Source organism: Ochlerotatus camptorhynchus, unplaced genomic scaffold (assembly GCF_037179485.1).
Source record: "Ochlerotatus camptorhynchus isolate MF236.1 unplaced genomic scaffold, CSIRO-AGI_Acam_v1.1 ptg000367l, whole genome shotgun sequence".
NCBI classification, from domain to species: domain Eukaryota; kingdom Metazoa; phylum Arthropoda; class Insecta; order Diptera; family Culicidae; genus Ochlerotatus; species Ochlerotatus camptorhynchus.
This window is the reverse complement of record NW_027040855.1, coordinates 5570148-5584179: the sequence shown is the minus strand read 5'-3', so window position 1 is coordinate 5584179 and position 14032 is coordinate 5570148. Positions and strand designations below refer to the sequence as shown.

At 39.9% G+C, this 14032-nt stretch overlaps 1 protein-coding gene across 1 annotated transcript in view; it reads left to right on the top strand.

The window, feature by feature from the left end:
• The first annotated feature begins 12627 nt into the window (after positions 1–12627).
• Positions 12628–14032, top strand: part of LOC135709864 (uncharacterized) — a 949216-nt gene continuing 947811 nt past the window's right edge. The window contains exon 1 of the mRNA XM_065232287.1: positions 12628–13938. The gene's annotated coding sequence lies outside the window, so the exon portion shown is untranslated. The remainder of the gene's footprint in view (positions 13939–14032) is intronic.

The window sequence follows — 14032 nt, the reverse complement described above, 5'->3', positions numbered from 1 at the left end:
ATTAACAACACAAACAGGTAGAGGAATGACTCTTCTATCATTTACTATACACAGATAAAAATTCAGAATTTTATTTATGATGTAAACATTCATGCACGTAAACTTAAATTTAATTTCACGAAACCGAGCAACTTGTAAACAATGTTGTTTACAAAGATGGGCTTTTGTATACAATATTTGCTACATTGCATGAAATGTGTCAGAACTTTACATGATATATAAAGTAAACTTATATGATATGTGACGCTCCATTTATGATTGAACAGAAATTTACACTACTTTTCAAACTGTGTAGTTTGTTTGCGAGTTTGAGCTTTTATTCGCGAGCAATCGGCGATTGACGTGTTTGTTTACAAAAGCAATTACGCCCAAATCTCAATGTTCTCCGGGTTTACGCTTCTTTTTCTAACTGTGTGAAATATGATACCCGCGGTTTCCGACACACACTAAACGTTGTGCGACCAGATTTTTGGACTGCATAACATCATTCGAGATAATTTCAATTACTATTAATATAAGCCAAAACGTTGCCATATTGCTCAATGATACGTTATACACATTATTCAAATTATACAAATTATACGTAGTAAGATTGGTAAGCATTATTCAGGAAAATTAATACGAGGCAAGATTTTGAGCTTCAAAATACCCTAAAACATTAATTAGACAAAATTCATCTTCGTAGTGGATTATCGGGGTGTACACGGTCCACGTTAACTGTGCTGAACTGATACGCGGCTGTTCATAGTCCCTTCGAAAGCCGATTGCCACCATTTTGGATCCCAAAATGGTGCCAGACATCGATTTTGGGCCTAAACACGTCATCCCCATTAAAAGTTTACGTTAAAGCAAAGGCCGTCATCTTCAATTTCAAAATGGCGTCTGGCATAGATATTTGATCTCTACACGTCGTTCCATATCCAAAATAAATACTCATATTTTGTTATTTGACAGTTTTTCATGAACCTATGCCCACCAGCTTTGATTCAAAATGGCGACTTGAATTGATATCCAGCCTCTACAAGTCATCCCCTCTCCAAAGTATCCATTTTGAAGGGTATTTGACAGTTTTTCATGAACCGATGGCCGCCATCTTGGGTTACAAAATGATGTCTGGTATTGCTTTCCAGCCTCTACACGTCGTCCCCTTTCCGGAAATATCCATATTGTAGGGTATTTGACAGCTTTTCTTGAACCGATGGCCACCATCTTGGTTTACAAAATGATGTCTGGCATTGCTTTCCGGCCTCTACACGTCGTCCCCTTTCCGGAAATATCCATATTGTAGGGCATTTGACAGTTTTTCTTGAACCGATCGCCACCATCTTGGATTTCTAAAATGTAGCCTAGAATCGATTTCCACCCTCTACACGTCGTTCCCGTTCTGAAAATACTCATATAATAGTTTTTCTTGAACCGATGGCCGCCATCTTGGATTCCAAAATTGCGTCTGGCATCGATTTCCGGCCTCTACCCGTCATCCCATTTCCGAAAATACCCATATTGTAGGGTATTTTACAGTTTTTCTTGAAATGATGGCCGCCATCTTGGATTTCAAAATGGCGTATGGCATCGATTTCCAGCCTCTACACGTCGTTCCTTTTCCGAAAATACCCATATAGTAGGGTATTTGACAGTTTTTCTTGAATCGATGGACGCCATCTTGGACTTTAAAATGGCGTCCGAAATCGATTACAAGCTTCTCTACAAGTATTCCCTATTCCGTTGTGTGTCTTCACATTGCACAGCAACATCTTATATGGACAAGCTTTTCAGACATAACATATTAAGGAAGTTCATGTGCACACTAGCGCTGCGTAGTGAGAGAGTTCTTAAATAATATGACCACCATCAGAAAGGACTTGGTCACCTGAACAACTTTGCTGAAGACAGAAACGTTCTATATGGTCAGGTTCTCGAGATACAGTTTCTATTGGAAGTTTACATGCACACTAGCGCTGCATAGTGAGAGAGTTCTGAACTGATATGAACATCATACAAAAAGACATTATCATCTGAACAACTTTGCTGAAGACAGTAACTTTCTATATGGCCAGGATCCATATATTATAGCACCCGTCATAAGTAACATAAAAGTGAAGCGTCTCTAGCGGCGTAGTTCTCAATTAAACCTGAATTCAATGATACAGACTTGTTGGTCTATCCCAGTACAACAACTTTTTCGTACACAGTATAGCTCTATATATTGAAACAAATGAGAAAAGCCCCTATTAGTGAAAATCCAATAAGCTGTGGGTATCCTTATTCGCGGATAGCCCGGCAATAAGGAATCCGGTAATAAGGATTCCTGACTGTACTTATCAAATGCGGAACGACGAACTCACTTATAATTAAAAACTTAGACGAAATTCTTGGACTCACGATTAATTAAAATTATCAGTATTACTGATAAGATCTCCAGTCTTTTTGATACTGGTATGATTACTTTGACAAATGGATATACTACTCAAATTATTTGAATCGGAAATATTTCAAGGTGGAATTCTGTTTATAGGTCACACAAATGTATTAAAATCAAATTTCAATACGCTTTAATTGTCTGCCCAATTACACAGTATCAATAAATTATAAACATTCCCACAAACCCAAATAACCCACTTCAACACAACATTTCCTCCTTTCCACTACCCACAGTCAGAGTAAGCCTTTCTTTGTGACTCTCACCCAGTAATGCAGCAATGCATGACATAGGTTATGGTTCCGCTGTCATAGAAACACATGCTTCGGTCGGTCACTTGCTCGGTCCAACTACTACCTCTACTTCTACGTTGGAAGTTAAATTACTGTGCAAAAGCAGTACCAAAACCCAGGGTCCGCTCTCCACACGAGCAAGTTAAAAGGGTACGAGGAGTGATGACAATGATTCCACCCGATAACCATTTCACAGCATGACCAAGTGGACTGCCGAAGCGACTAGGCATACGACATACCAATAAATGCACCCCGAGGTAGGTCCGGGAAACGAGAGCAAAACAAACAGTCAGGCGTGCCCAAAAAGACTACGGAAAATTTCCGCACGTTCCCTGGCTAAGGGTGGTTGTGAGGAACCATTTGTGGGAACGTTAGAAAAGGAAGCAAGTTGAAAATCCAACTTTGTCTCGGGTTCAGGTGAATTTGGTGTAGCTGTAAAAAGTAATTGCTGAAAGGGATGCAATGGGGTTTTCTGTTTGGTCGGTCCCAGTTGCCTGCCATACATAGGCGATAATGAGCGCACTTCCAAGTTGAACTTGAAAGACTTCGGTGGATGCTGCACCGAACACTGATGTAAATGTTGATCGAGAGAGCGCATGCGCCTGGTGGATTGATAGCACACCGGGTGCTGGTTTCGGGTGCAGATTTCCCCTGCTGCGAAGCATTGCTGATAAGCTCCCGGGTGAGATCGGCTCTGTTGAGGGTTGGTGCTAACGGTCCCTCATCAACAACGTGCTGCCTGCGGTCGGTGAATTGAGAGAGCGAATGCATTTCAAACATTTTTCCGAACGCTTATTTTTTGAGAGCTTGAGCAGAGTCGCTATCAGATTCGGGATACATGGAGGTGAAGGTTGAAAGTAACCAAATCAGCTGAGATAAAAAGGTTCTATCAGGGTGTGACAAATTTGAGGGTCGGTTATTGTCGGGCTAAAGTTCAACAGTGATGCATATAATTTAATGCCGCTGCTTTTCGTTGACTGTTTTTATTTTTCAAATGAAACTTCGTCGCTATGAGTGTCAAAGTCTGCTTCTGCTGCAGTTCATATCAGACTCCGATAAAAAATTTCATGGTTCTCAGCATTGGAGATCCGGTAGTGATGCATGCAGCTTCCACTCACTTGCTGTACAATTTTTTTTTAATTACGAAATCATTAGATGACATAATGATATGTTGTACTTGCAAGTAACAAGAAGAGGATGTAAAGTGTGTGTTTGGCTCATAAAACCAATTAATTTCGCTTTCAGAGCGTCACAATCAGTGATTTTTTGATTCATTGATTGTAACGCACTGAATGCAATATTGTAACTTAGAAGTTCAAATTACCATTATAACATCTAATGATTTCAAAATTCCGAAAAACAATTTTTGACGTAGGACTACGTCAGTGATTTCTATATGAGGGTACACTTTGTAAAAACCAAAAATGGAACATGTAACAAAATTATGAAAGATTTTGAACGTTAATAACTCAGCTGCCCCTGGAAGAATTTCAATAAATTTATCACCAATCGAACAGATATATTTCTATGCATCTGTTAAATTTAAGACGCTATCATTTTTCAAAATATCATTATTGAAAATTGCACGAATGTGCAACTGTTGCTTATATAATTAAAATTATCACCGATTGCCTGCGAAAAGCGATTTCCCTAACACAGATTTCAAAGTTGAATTCCATCCGGTCTCACCAAACGGTGTTTATTCATATTTGTTCTCCAGTACACAACGAAATGCTGTCCGCAAGCAGCTAGCTACCAAGGCTAGCCTCATCCGCTGATCGGATTCAGGTCCAATCACCGTGTGTGGTGGTGTCCGGTCGTCGGCATCAGCTGCAGCAGCAGCAGTGCTTTCAGCGCGTTGCGTTATACATTGTTCTCCAGTACACAATTAAATGCTGCCTGAAAGCAGTCCACATGAGCATCCATAGAAGGAGGAAGAAGCAACTTTTTAGTTTTAAATCTATTACTCCGTCCAAATCAATCCCCCAGGAATCATCAAATGTAAACGAGCAACCTGATCCTCAATAGGACTAGTTAAACCCAAACTGAAATTATGGGAATTCTTGGATTGCTTAGCAAGCTCCTGCTGCAGTTAACAAAGATTTATTATATAAGACCACGTAGTCCTACGTCACCATTGCGTACAACCCCATAGGGTTGTCCCTTGAAGTTTTTTATAGCGAGTGAGTGGAAGCAACCCTGGATGCATGTACTACCACGGCTTGCTAACAAGCAACACAGGTTTTCCGTTGGAACCAAAAATGCAGATAATGTTGCGATGATAAATTATATATTAAGAGAATAAACTTTTTGATCAATTTTATCATAATAATGCAAGGCCTGCACTCTGTCGGTCGAACATATGGTTCGAGTTCTTCAACTACGGTTTCGATGGAATCACCATGTCTACAGTTTTTTAACTCTTTATTTGTTCCAAATTCAAAATAAATTACATTTGATTTAAACCATAGTGCTTTCCAACCTTAGTTGTTATGATATATATATAAGTTTTCTTACATTGTTCCTGGCTTGGCAGGTTTTCTAAGCCTGCATGTCAGTATAGCAATTAACATCTTAAAACTATAAACGAAAACTAAATATTATCTAAGTATAAAGCTAATAAATCGTTGTAATTGTGGATTGCAACGATTTTTGCCTGAAATTACTAATTATATTGTTGGACATTTGTTCTAAAGTCTCAACATTTGAAATTCTATGTGACTCGGTAGTACTGTACCAGGGAGGCAACTTTAAAATCATCTTCATATTTTGTTCTGAATCGTTAGAAGTGCTTTTTTTTAATAGTAATGCAACAACTAGGCCATATTTGCACAGCAAAACGCAGGTTAAACATCATTCTATTTCAAATTATCTTTTCAGATATATTATTTATTGTGGCAAGCAAACTTATTGGATGGTAGCTAAAAGCTTCAACTAGATTTTTATCCAAATTCAAAATTGGAACAACTTTTCAATTTTTCTTTTAACAGGAAAGTATGTCAAATGGATATATCTGTTGAACAGTTTTACTAAGAAAGAAAATATACGCTTTTTTATCGGAATATAGAAAATTCCATCATCACCTGGAGCTTTCATATTATGAAACTTTATAGTTTTATATAGTTACTCCGTCCAAATTAATCCCCCAGGAATCATCAAATGTATTTTCTCGAGAGAATACATTCAGATAACCCCGAGCAACCTGATCCTCAATAGGACTAGTTAAACCCAAACTGAAATTATGGGAATTCTTTAATTGCTTAGCAAGCTTCTGAGCTTTCTCTGAAATTTTAATAAAAAAAAATTCGCCTTCTTTAAGCGCTGGAATAGGTTTTTGAATTTTTTTTATCAAAATTTAAGTGAGCTTCCAGAAGGGTTTGGAACCAGGGTCTAAAAAATCTAAACTAATCGAATATAACATCACATTTTAGTACTGAGACAGCTCTTGCTTCAACTAAATATAGAAGCTATATTCCATAAATGTTCGATATTGCTCCCTATCAGCTCTTTGGTTATTGAAAGTAGATCTGTTGGGATTAGAAATTATTTCATAAGATATTTTAAAAGTTACTGGAAGGTGATCAGAACCGAAGTCAGCATGAGTAACCAATTGGCTACAAAGTTAACATGAATCAGTTAAGACCAAATCAATAGTTGAGGGATTTCTTGCAGAAGAAAAGCATGTTGGGCTGTTTGGATATTGAATAGTGTAATAACCTGCAGAACAATCATCAAACAGAAAATTACCATTGGAATTGCTTTGAGCATTAAGTCATGAGCGGTATTTTGCATTAAAATCACCAATAATGAAGAATTTAGACCTATGACGGGTAAGTTTCTGAAGGTCATCATTGAGTCAAAGTTTCACCACAATTTGAACATTTAAATTTCTTAGGATTTTCCTTCACTAAGTAACTTTGTAGAACATTGTATCACTGTAGAAAGCAAACCAATGGCGCTAGAGGTTTTGGCCACACGAATGGCTTCGCTGCCCCACTGTGCACCAGGCTGATCTTTCAAGACAACCTTGAACAGACGTCCAGTGTTGGTGTCGATAGTAGAAATTTGTGTGCTTCTCAGTAAGACCAATACACGGCATTCACCCCGATGGCGAATTCTAAATGAAAACTTGAATTCAACGAAGTTCAAAAGTTCCGTGCAAAGAGCATGGAAATTGGAAGTGGTTATCACAATAGGGGGGACCTTTTCCTTCTTGGCATTAAAGCGGGAAAGTTTAATTGAATTTTGCCTGGATGATGGTTCATTCTCATCATCCGTGAGCATTTCAAATTGATTGCTCAAATTGCTCATCATAAGGGGGATCAAGAGATTGCCTTTTTATGTTGCGTTTAGGCGACATGGCGGCTGAAGAAAGTTTCTCCAAATCGATTTCCAAGCAGATTAGTCTAAGAATCTGAAGGATCAAAATGGAATTGTCCAAGTCGATGTTGAAGCAGGATTACCGCGGATAGGGTCCAAACAAGGATTGGTGCTGTTTAAATTTGTTGTAACTTTAAGTAGAACTAACACTTCCTTCAGTAAAAGCAAATAGATCCGCACGGCAAGAGAGCCCGATGTGGACTGATCATGTCTACAGTTAATTATGGCTTTGTATTCGTGCTGTTGTGCTCCTCCGTTGGCAACTCGGTCTGTTTTTTTTTTCCTCTGTTCGGGACCTAACACTACTGCGACCAGTAAATTGATCTATTGTAGTATATCCCGTGTCCTTAGTTTAGTGCATGTCGTATTACTCCATCACTATTGAGAAATGATGAAGCATTCGATTTTTTTTACAGTTGCCACTCTTGCATTTATCGCAAGGATCCGAGTCTAATTGAAAGGTCCCGCTATTTATACCCTTCGGAGTGTTGAAACACCCTCCAAAGACGCGCCCCTTTGTCAGTCAAAATTGGATTCCTTAGCAACAAAATTAAGGTATGACACCGATAATGACCATGCATCAGAACCCTAGTCTTAACCACTTCAAACTAGGGAACAACGAAGAGAAGATTAGGAATCACATAGATGAAGACAACTAACTCATTTTTTTGCCTTGTTTCAAGATCATCCTCGGTAGACAAAGCCGAGTCTTGTCACTATCAACAAGGCATAAAAAGTAACAAGGACTAAGATGTGTTCCTTGTATTACTGAAAAATCCTGTACCCCTAGTTTGAAGTAGTCAGGAACTAGGGAACAACGGATAGAAGATTAGGAATCACATAGATGAAGACAACTAACTCATTTTTTGCCTTGTTTCAAGATCATCCTTGGTAGACAAAGCCGAGTCTTGTCACTATCAACAAGGCATAAAAAGTAACAAGGACTAAGATGTGTTCCTTGGATTACTGAAAAATCCTGTTCCCCTAGTTTGAAGTAGTCGGGACTAGGAATCGGTGGTAGATCTTACATCCCGTAACGTACCACGAAAAGGTGATCTACCCACGTTACGGGGCTCGGTCTGTTAGAAAGGCCAGTTCTCTGTTAGGTAACAAATACTGGAATAAGTCTGACCAGAGCCAGAGACATTGCACCCCTAATGAAGCAAACGACGACCAAAAAACTATGAAATCCATCGCTCTTGTCACACACCCCTTAGCATACGCGGCCTCACTCTAGCTAACAACCTATACCAGCTGACAGTGTTCGGAAAATTATTCTCAAATATGAGCTTCGCACGCATTTTCACGCACTCACAACGCCAAAAATTCATTCCAGTTTAAAATTCATAAACACCGCTCACACGTCATATGATATCATACACGTTCCGTTAGTTTTTCATTCACTGATTCAAAAGCAACATTGTAATCATAATGAATAACGCCAAAATATAAATCAATGACATTTTTAACCTGAAAACTCACCTCCGATTTTTGCGCAGTTGAATTTTGTATGGCGAAACTCAAAGGTGATTTGAATTTTAAATAGGTTGCCGAGAATACGTGAATTCCCCTGTTAGAAAATATCAAAAAATCAAATCTCACCAAAGCCCAAGATCACGTTTGATTTTCGTAGACAAAAATCAGCAAGCAAACAGCTGCGGTTGCTATTGCAAGCTGAGATGTCGCAGCTCGGAATATCAAGCTAACAAAACTCACCAGTTGCAAATCTCTCCATACTGAGGTGAGATTGAGTTTCATGATTTTTACTTTACACCCGCACGCAACCGAAACTTCGATCCAGCTTTCCATGCTCGGTAATGGCGGCCTGTTTGTATGAATAAATGTATCCTTCCCTGTGCTTTTTGACACTATCTGGATGTTCGGATTTTGATCCCTCCCTTTCCCTCACCCAGGAACAGAAGAAAATGGAACAACATACGCCTAGAGTCTAGTCAACATACGCCTAGACCAGAGATTTGTATGCCTCAGAAAAATCCCACCGACCTCGGCTGGGATTGAACCCAGACCCATTGGGGTGAGAAAGCAGTCACGCTTACCACTACACTACCGGTGCTGGCTGTGATAAATGACTTCTAGTCATAAATAAAAATAGCGGCTGTAGTAAATCATTATATCAGTGATTTTGTCAAATTATCTTAACAAAAAATAGTAGAAATTCTCATTACTGGTCATTACTAAACGTATCCCATGACAAGTTAATGCTCACTGCGTATTTATGATCATTTCTTCGATTATATGTTATATTTTATATTTAGGTTAGCGACTGAAAGTCAATTTTTATTTTGTTATATGCGACAGTTAGAAGATACTGAGAGGTTAGCACATATCATCGGCAAGAGACGTGCGTGTGAGAAAATTTGCGAAAAAATCTAAGGGCACCGGTGGGATTCGAACCCACAATTCCCATTCAGTACACGGGTGCATTGCCAATTATACAACGGTGGACCTATGGTCTACGGATGTATTTGGCTAATGACATATGAGTTTCGAATCCGTTTCCCTCCATTAGTCTTTTTGCGCAAGCGTTCTCAATACACAACAATCGTCTATTACCGACGATATGTGCTTGTACCGCAACCACTCAGTACCGGTCGATGTGAACAAACACAACTCGTCTCTGTTCTACATCACACATGTTGGATACGGGATGTCCAATGCAGTATGAATAGAGCAATGAGCTGCTGGCCTCACCTCCGACCACCGGGCTATAGTGATGATTTATATTATATTGCAATACCTTTCGTGGACCTTTCATAGCATCGTAATGTTTGTTTACATTGCTCGATAGGTAGCCGGTTTGACAGTTCAATAGATAGACTTGGCCTTACTCTTGGCGTGACTCATTATACACCGACTCTACATACGCCCTCCAGTTAGTGTCAAAAAGCACAGTGAAGGATTATTTTATTCATACAAACAGGCTGCCATTACTTAGCATGGAAAGCTCTTTGACAACTCAACATCATTTATTTGTAAACAAAGGTGCATCCTATATCTACACCATAAAATATTTCGGTGTACGGCAGTGTAGCACCGGTGTAGCTACACCGCAAAAACGAAAACGACATAACTCTCAGCTTCAATGTAGGCTTCAACTTTACACGTTGTGAACAGTGATGCAAAATATCATGACACTCACGTGACACTCGTCTTCGCATCAACGGACTATCACTGACAGATCGTTTTGTCACGCAGTGAGAGTTAGAGCCATGGCAAACAACAATCACCAGTAATGGTCGCTGCTCACAAGCAAAACGTTACACTCGCTGCTGATGATGAAAAACACAACGAAAACAGTGAAGACTTCTGCAGTACGATCATGAGAAAAAGCGAAATGACAAAAGAAAATTAAAACAATGCCTACGCATTCCAAGTTCGTCTCGGCAGGCGCGACTGTGTGAGTTACACACAAAGCAGGCAACATGAAACGGAAGCTGTTGAGCTCACTCACTAACACACTCACATAAGCAACTGCTTCAAAACGAGCACAGATGAGTGTCGTGATTGTCGGGAATGACCAGATCGGTGATGGATCACAACAGAAGACGACATTCACCAGTTGCTTTTTACTTCTTTCGTCAACTTGATGGATGGTCATGGAGAGAGCTTCGACGAGTACATTGATAGGAATGTACAAAGCGTTACTACCATCAGCTGTTTGGCGATCGTGATTGTGATAGGTCGCAACTCTGGTTGTGAATAGTATCGCAATACCAAAGGAGCTTGTAAAATCAATATCAAGCGTTATATTTTGTTCCGATATAGACGAGTGCACGGGTGAACTTTTGTTCATTTACTGAAACAAAATTGACACAACAGCGGGGCCCTGTTTACTAAAAATGAACACATTAATAATGCTCGCGTAACACTTTTGTAAACAATTTGCTAGGTCCTTTTCGAGAGAACCGAAGAACGCCCACGCAAACCAAGAGCACTATCGGGAAAGGGGGAATTTTCCCTACCCGATGGTGTTGTTAGTTTGCGTGGGCGTATTCGGTTCGCCCGAAAAGAGCTTAATCAGTTTTGTGTACTAAAGTTGATAGGTCCGTTTCAAATTTTACGCGAGTATTATTCATGTGTTCATTTTCAGTAAACAGGGCCCCGCTGTTGTGTCATTTTTTGTCGAGAGAGTGAACTCAAATCCATCCGTGCACTCGTCTATCACGCGTGATATTGATAGCGTATAAGAGCGGACAAATATCAATTTTCTAATGATCATGCCATCACTGATTGTAACACATTATTTAGCTTCAGTTCTTCGATACATTGCTGTAAAGTATTCTTAATTAGAGCTATCTGAGAAGATATTTTTGTGTTAATACCGAAATTTTTCGAAAAAAAAAATGCCATTTAACTTGGACTATCAAGATTCAAGCTTCGGACACTTGTCTTTGAGGACAATGAGGACGTACAATAGCAATCACTGAAGAATCTCATTTTATTGGTTTATTATACCTACGTTATATTTGAATTCATGTTTGATGTCGTTAGTTCTTATGAAATTATTAAATAAATGAATAAAACTGTCTTCTCTGAAATATGAATCACATTTTTTTCAAAGCGACACATTATTTTTTAAGAATGTTGGAAGTGCGTCAATATTTTCGCCATAAATGTAATCATTCAGGGGTTATATCAATAAACAATGGTTGTAAAACCACGGACTGACAATAGGAACAAGCGTAATATATTTTTAATGTTTCTATCATATACGTGTACAAGTATTTAACGATATAATTATAAAGTGTCCGAAATATAAAGGTGTCTGAAATATGAATGAGAACGGTATTAAACAGGCTAAATTATTTGGAGAGTTAGACTGGTTTCAGGTTCACATTTCGATATCAATTCCTATCGCTGCAGCCCACAGTGCATTGCATCTACTACAGTTCACCTTACTGCTCAAAATAATCTATACGTAGCGATACACCGACCACCGACCCCCCAACAAGCCACATGTCCGCCGTCGTGTTGATGTTGAGAGCGAGCTTCATTCAGAAATTTGTGCTGTGTCAAACATGTGCATGTGACGGCATTCGATACCAGTCAGTACCGACCAAATTCCACATTAGTACATTGTGCTAGGTTCTACCAGTATCTATCTACTTACCTACAAGCTACAGCGTGGCGGGGACCAAAATTAATTCTCTTCGAGCGTGGCGAAATTTTCTTCTCGTTCTCTTTCTCTCGGAGAATGACGATTTTCCCTCGACTTGATGAGAGTGAGAGAACGCGACCTTTCTTATGCTCTCCACTGGTGATAACGCAACATTGTCCGGGGAGTAAGATAAGAGTTGGGAAGCTGGGAGCTGTCAGAATTGGCGATGTGACTGCTGTAGGGATGTTCAACACTAGGATTTCATGGGAACGACGACGTGACGAGTATCTACGGTCGGCCCCAGGAAGTTGCCGTTCAGTTTAATCTCGTCGGTGGTTCCGTTCGGACGGTTTTGACGTTGTAGTCTCGCCGCGTACTCCGGGGGTAGTCCGAAAATCGTTCTTCCTGATTCCGGGCGTGTTACAGTTCAGTCGATTTTTCCGTGGACACGGGATAAATTATTGAGTTCCTATTCCTGTTGGTCGAGTATTCGCGCGTAGCTCGATGGCTTCGGTTATTGGCGGTCGCTTCGGTGGTTGACCAATGCAAACAAGTGGGACTGACCCATGCATGCTGTATGGGATTGCAGTATAGTCTGTAGTAGGATTAACAGCTGATTGCAGTGGACCGTGTTTTTCCGTATGTGCACGTTTCAAGGGCGGTGGGTCTTAGCTGTACTGCAGAGGGTAATAATTTCCATTAGTAAAAACTTAATCGTGTCGAAGTGGGGCAAAGGTTTTTTTGGTGGAAAAACAGCAGTGGTAATGCCAAAAATTCTGATGAAGGTTGGATTAGTCGGTGTAACTCAGTGAAATTCAAACAACCTAATTCCAGTGTCGAACCCACCAAACGCCTCTAGGGTAGGCTTTTCTGCAGAATCTAAATTGGATGGATTAAAGAGAGTGTCTCGTTAAATGAATATCGTCTCGTGGTTGACCGAGGCCTAAGAGTGAATGAAAGCGAAAGTATAAGCCAACCAAACAACGGAGACATGCAGTCTTCTTCGCTGCATTATTAGTCACGAAGCATTTGAAAGCAGCTGAGTGGAGAGTTCTCGTTAGTGAAGTGATCCGGCGAATTAAATTAGCATTTATTGAATGAGGAATAAATTGGAACACGGTGACTGCAGCAGTGCGTAGTGGTGAAAATAACAAATTCTGTTCTTAAGCTTCTAGAACAGCTGGTCGCGAGTCAGTACGTAGTGGAAACAGAGTCAGATTCATACGAAGACGACGATTGTGTGTGCGTTTATAAATAAAGTTATATCCCTCGCGCTATACTCGATTGACCGTCTAGCGTTGGTCTGGTGGTGTATTGAAATTGAACGGGATATCCGCCCACTGAAGATTGGCGATAAGTGATCTGAAGGGTGTCGACGAGAGCATCAACAATCGAGTATAGTTCTAATTATAGGCGCCTGCCTCAATAAAATGTGGCCTATTGTGAGCGGCCAACGAAATCAAATGGAAGAATTAAGTCGATAAGCAGTGTGTAGTGAAGTGACAAATACACACACGGTCGTAGGGAATTTATCGAATGAAAAAGAAGCAAATGATCCAAATATTTACATTGTGTGCAGCTGAATAAATGTAGTGTGTGGCGCTTTCCTCCGAGGTCGTTGACGGGTGGACGGTACGTGTTGTGTTACTCCACAAGCGGTACAATTATACCCAATTATTCCTGCAAGCAGCCTTCGCCGTCGTGGGAGAACACCAAGAAAACGCCATGTAAATAACTCAATATTTACTTCCATTTATAACCGTTCTGGTTTGATTTCCGATATGGAAATATTGCAATGTTTATAATTTCTTTGGCCGATAA